Source organism: Leptonychotes weddellii, chromosome 5 (assembly GCF_054177405.1).
Source record: "Leptonychotes weddellii isolate Sample4059 chromosome 5, ASM5417740v2, whole genome shotgun sequence".
Classification (NCBI taxonomy): Eukaryota; Metazoa; Chordata; class Mammalia; order Carnivora; family Phocidae; genus Leptonychotes; species Leptonychotes weddellii.
The window spans coordinates 144024657-144030656 of record NC_138373.1 but is presented as its reverse complement, the minus strand read 5'-3'; the positions used below and the strand labels follow the sequence as shown (position 1 = coordinate 144030656).

At 39.5% G+C, this 6000-nt stretch overlaps 1 protein-coding gene across 4 annotated transcripts in view; it reads right to left on the bottom strand.

The window, feature by feature from the left end:
* Positions 1–6000, bottom strand: part of TXNRD1 (thioredoxin reductase 1) — a 67145-nt gene that overhangs the window by 17676 nt on the left and 43469 nt on the right. The gene's annotated exons all lie outside the window — the stretch shown is intronic.

The window sequence follows — 6000 nt, the reverse complement described above, 5'->3', positions numbered from 1 at the left end:
ATTTCTATTATACAGTCACTGAAGTGGAAGGCCACAGAAACAACAACAGCTACCCACGGTATTTCTATTATACAGCCACTGAAGTGGAAGGCCACAGAAACAACAACAGTTACCCACGGTATTTCCCAAGCACATTTTATGATGTTAATAGCAGAGATGACAAAAGGATTCTGAAGTCAAACAAGTTTGTGAAACGCTGGACTAAGTAAATAAACAGGTTTCTCTACTACGGATTTCTCAGTCTTCAGTATACTGATGTGAAGTGTGGAAAAGAGATTATGTAAATGCCAAACCTGTTTGTAAATGCAATTTGGTAAAAACCTACCGACCACATGTGTACACAGAGAGAAGCCTAAGTAACAGTCTGCACTTAAAATATCAGATACTCAATTCCCCTTTAAAACAGTAGGGTAAAATCTTTAAAATGTGTCTCCCTCTAGAAACAATAAATATAATCCTTTTTCTCTAAAAAGAATATGAACCCTTGGAATTCGGAATCAAAAGCACAGGCAGACATCCCCGGACGGCCATCATGGTGTTATCAGGGACCAGAATTACTGTTCTGCTTTCAACAATGAGAAAACAAGACAAAGAGCAGGCAACACTTTCAGATGCTGGACAACAGGCAGCGCAGGACTGTGATCCAGGCCTGACAGAAAGGCAACAAATGAGGCGAGTCCAGTGATTTCTTGTTTACCGTCCAGAGCACTATCTAGGGACTGGGTGCAAGAGGAGGGAACTCAGAGCCCAGCAGTCTCTGAGTCATGGAGATAGAGACCACAGTTCAGGGGAGTCAGGGTGGCTCGAAGCTGCGGGGCAGAGCCCCAGAGGGCAGAGCTGCACGAAAGAACTCTTGAAATCTGCAGAGATTTGGGCTGAGAACTGATCTGTCCATGTGTCACAAGAGGTACTCCAGGGTAAGGAAAGAACCACTGGAAAGCAGAGAAAGCAGGAGGCCCCAAGTGACCAGAGCTCTTACAGGACTGGAAATAGCTCCTGTTCCCTCAAGCCAGAGTAGAAAGAATTCATAAAGTAAGGGGAACGGGGAGAGTCCTCCAAAAGGCAGCCCTACATGAAAGGTGGCTATTGACAGACCCTAAAAAAGCACAAAAGCAAGTTTTACAAAAGGATAAAACTAGTTCCACATACTTAATGGGCGGCCAGCACAAAATCCAACACTGTATAAAGAATTCAACAAAACCCAGCACCCAACAATGTAAAATGTCAAATATCCACATTCATCCAAAATAACAAGACATGCAAAGGAGCAGGAACACGTGAGCCAAAACCAAGAGAAAAATCAATTAACAGAAACAGACACGGAAGACGAGATGATGGAATTATCAGAGGACATTCAATGAGCTATTATAAATATATTGTGTATATTCAAGCAAATAGAGAAAAACGTGAACCCACTGAGGAGAGAAAAGGAAAAGATTTGAAATAAATAAAACTCATAGAGATGAAAAAAACTATTTGAAGTGCAAACTACACAATATGGAATTAATAGCCTTAGTGCTGAAGATCAGCAAACTTGAAGACATCACGACAGATTCTCGAAAAAAAATACAGCACAGAAACGGGGGAAAGAACATGAAAAGAGCATCGGAAGACTCATGGGATAATACTGAGCAAACCAATATTCATCCATTGGAGGCTGAGCGGAAAAAAAAAAAGGAAGAGGGAAGACAGAAAAAACGAATGGCTGAAAATTTTCCAAATCTGATGAAAAGGATAAACATAAATCCAAGAATCTTGACAAACCCTGAGTAGAATAATTATAAGGAAAAGCATGCCAAGACATGCAATAATTTCGTAGTAATTGCTAAAACACAAAGATAAAAATGATAGCATACTTGTGTTCAGAATCCATGCAACCAAAAGATAACAGATAAATCATTAAATATTTAAGGAAACACAGTAAATCTAGAACTCTATATTCAGCAAAAAATATCTTCCAAAAAAATGGAGGCAAAATAAACAAACAACAACAAAGAGTAGAAAAGGAATTCACCAGGAGCAGACATGCACTAAGTAACTGTTAAAGGAAATTCTTCAGGCAGGAAATGGTGTACCAGATGGAAACCTGGATCCATATAAAAGAAAAGCTTGTCCTGGGCTCCAAACTGCAGGTTCCAATGGACTTAAATGGACTGTTGTGGCCTAGCCTGGAAAATGTAATCCTTGCCTCTAACACTTCCATTTGGAGAATACACTTCGCAGTTTTCACATCAACTTAATGAACTTTTAGAACACAACCTGTTCTGAAGTTGAAGATATGTGTACTGTGGCTTCTCTATGGTTTTCACATAAAATATTTTATATATTTATTTTTTATTTTTTAAGTAGGCTTCACACCCAACACAGGGCTTGAACTCCCGACTCTGAGATCAAGAGTTGCATGGTCTACCGACTGAGCCAGCCAAGCACCCCTAAAATATTTTATAAAACTGAGTTAACAAATAAAGTACCACTTTAATAATAAAGATGCCAATGTTTACTCTTTGTAAAAACAAAGTATTTCAAGTGTTTGAGAGCAATTCTAAAAAGATCCAAGAGACAACAACTGGTCATTCTGCTGACACGTCCGTCATACTGTGCTTTAAACTGGTATGTGTGTCTTCTCATGTGGCTTTTTTTTCTTTTTAAAGCTTTTATTTATTTATTTGACAGAGAGAGAGACAGCGAGAGAGAGAACACAAGCAGGGGAAGTGGGAGAGGGAGAAGCAGGCTTCCCGCCGGGAAGGGAGCCCAATGCGGGGCTCGATCCCAGGACCCCGGGATCATGACCTGAGCCGAAGGCAGACGCCTAACAACTGAGCCACCCAGGCGCCCCCTCATGTGGCTTTTTAAACAAAGGGCTTAGTGGAATGACCATCATCTACACGCCACCCAGGTGCCCCCTCATGTGGCTTTTTAAACAAAGGGCTTAGTGGAATGACCATCATCTCCAGGCTGACTCAGCTTTACAGTCTGTTCTAGATCAGTTTTTGAAATGATAAAAACATTTTTTTCCCTCCCTTCATTTGTGTTTCCAAAAGAATGAATATTTAGTTTATTTAATGGCAAATATTTTTAAGTTTCAAAAGTTTATTATTAAATGTTTAAAAGGTTCATTTAAATTTTCCCAATGTATTTTCCACTTCATTTTATTTAGGAAAGTTATGTGTTATAGAGATGTTTGCAAATTGGTGGATTCTTTAAGTCTTGAGATACCTTTCCTATTCCATCCCCTATTCTTCTATAATCTATACTTCCCAAATCTTTCTTAGGCAATAAATCGTCATGATTAAGACAGCAGTATCTAAGATCAGAACTGGACTTCATTTATGCCTCGGCTGCCTCCCAGCCTTGTGACCTCGCAGTTACCTAATTTCCCCGTACTATGTCATCAACCTCCAGAGCTGCCCCGAGGCTGAATGAGTTAAGGCTTACAAAGCACTTAGCACAGTGCCAAGCATGTCGCAAGAACTCACATGTAGCGCTTTGTCTCCCTTTCCTCCCAATGCTCTGGTAAAGCAGTGAGGAATAGACAGCAATTTTGGAGGAAGGCACTAACACCCAGGATTCAATCTGGGCTCTCTTAAAATCCCATCATGGATTTAACTCAGCCAGGTGTTGATGTTAAGCTGAACTTTTCAACAGAAAAGAGATCTTTTCTGGGAGCTGCTCCTTTAGAAGGAGGGCAGACATGGATTCTCACACCTTCTCAGACATATGGTAACATTCTCATTAACACACGTTGGGCTAATTAAAGAGATTATGCAGTTGCTTTAAAAAAAAAAAAGAAGAAGAAGAAACGTCTGATTTCCCCAAATACATTTAACCCAGATATCTACTGGCATTTCGACTTGACTTTATTTACTATATTAAAGGATGGATAGACCAGTGAGATTTCAAACTCAGAGATCTGAGCAGCACCTGTTTATATTTTCCTGTTCGGGAAAGCATTTGTCTTATTATTAGAGTTGGACTAAAAATAAGGGAAAAAAACACAAAACAGAACAACAGAAAGAGTCCTTTAATTGCAACTTATATTAAATTCTGATGTTGATAAAGCTTAAGGCACTTTAAGAAAAAATTTGCTCTACCTGGCAGAGAACAGAATACAGTACCATGCCCACACATGGAAGGCCATGTATGTCCAAAGTAGGTGCAAAGATTCATTAAAGGTTTTTAAGAATTTTGTGCTACTTAATTCCAACTTAATTTAGGAGCAAATATTTGCATGTGCCTCCTTTGGTTATTTATGGCATATAAAAATATCTCCATTTTACTGAAACACAAAGATATAAAGTCAAGAACAAATTCAATACATCTCAGGCTGTATTTCTAAATACCCCTTTCTTGGTTTACCAGATACTCAAAAATTGCAACAATGAATACAAGACATAACTCATTCAAAGAAGTGGTTAAATTTATCCCAAATTGTAGTAATAACCAGCTGCTATGCCCTGGATGATCAATCTGGAATTTAAAACCCTTTTTAATTTTTAGCCTCAATCCTGTTAGTTTCAAAATAGAAGATCTTGCTATGCCACCATCCAAACTAACCCCAGGTACATTTGAAATGCCAGTTACAAATTTTACTAGCTGCATTCTTCGAGGTTTCCATTACTGTAACCAACCTAGATCAACCCATGGTGATTAAGGTGTAAGGAAAATGGGCAGAGACTAAGTGCTTTACAATCAGTGTTCCTAGAATCCTTTCCAATAATTAATTAGGGAGGAAATGTTGATAATGGGGAAGGCTATGCATGTGTTAGGGCAGGGAATAACACAGGGGAAATCTTGGTACCTTCCTCTCAGTTTTGCTGTGAACCTGTAACTGCTCTAAAAACTCATCATAGGGGCGCCTGGGTGGCTCATTTGTTAAGCATCTGCCTTCGGCTCAGGTCATGATCCTAGGGTCCTGGAATCGAGCCCTGCATTGGGCTTCCCTGCTCAGTAGGAAGCCTGCTTCTCCCTCTCCCACTCCCCCTGCTTGTGTTCCCTCTCTCGCTGTCTCTCTCTCTGTCAAAGAAATGAATAAAATCTTAAAAAAAAAAAAAAACAACTCATCTTAAAAAATGAGAGTCTATTTATTCTTGCCATCTAGTCCCATGAAACATACCTAAGAGTTTCAATTTCCTATACTGACTTTAAAAAAATCACTTTAGAACATTAATATAACACATTAAACATTCCAAGAGCAGAAGACATATTTTTAAAAATGACAGGGTAATAAAGCCTGAATATTGGTTTTAACAGCTTTGCAAACTGACATTATTAACCAGATCCCCAAATCCTTTTATAGCCTAGATAGGTGCCATAAAAGGATTTAGAAAATTATACTTAAATTGGTAATAATGAAATTAATGTAAAATGCAACTATTATGCATATATGGAACATAACAGTGCTGAAACTTGATTAATCAAGCTCATTTTATTCCCAGTGTGATTCCAAGAATGACAATTTTCTTTTTTTTTTAATTTTTTTTAAAGATTTTTATTTATTTATTTGTCAGAGAGAGAGCACAAGCAGGGGGGGCAGCAGAGGGAGAGGGAGAAGCAGACTCCCCGCTGAGCAGGGAGCCCGATGTGGGGCTCGATCCTAAGACCCTGGGATCATGACCTGAGCCGAAGGCAGACGCCCAACGACTGAGCCACCCAGGCGTCCCAAGAATGACAATTTTCTTAATAAAGTCATAAAAGTACAGCAGTCTTAACAATATCTTGTTTGGGATACAGTTAAATAAAGCACATCTAGGATGCCATCAGCAAGATAGCTAAATTATTCAAGACCCTGAAAACTTCACAGCTACCCCTGACTAGGGAACTGGCAGTGTTATTGAAAACAGTATCAATAGTGGGGCGCCTGGGTGGCTCAGTCGGTTAAGTGTCCAACTCTTGGTTTCGGCTCAGGTCGTGATCTCATAGGTCGTGGGATCGAGTCCTGTGTAGGGCTCCATGCTCAATACAGAGTCTGCTTGAGATTCTTTCTCTCCCTTTGCCCCTCCC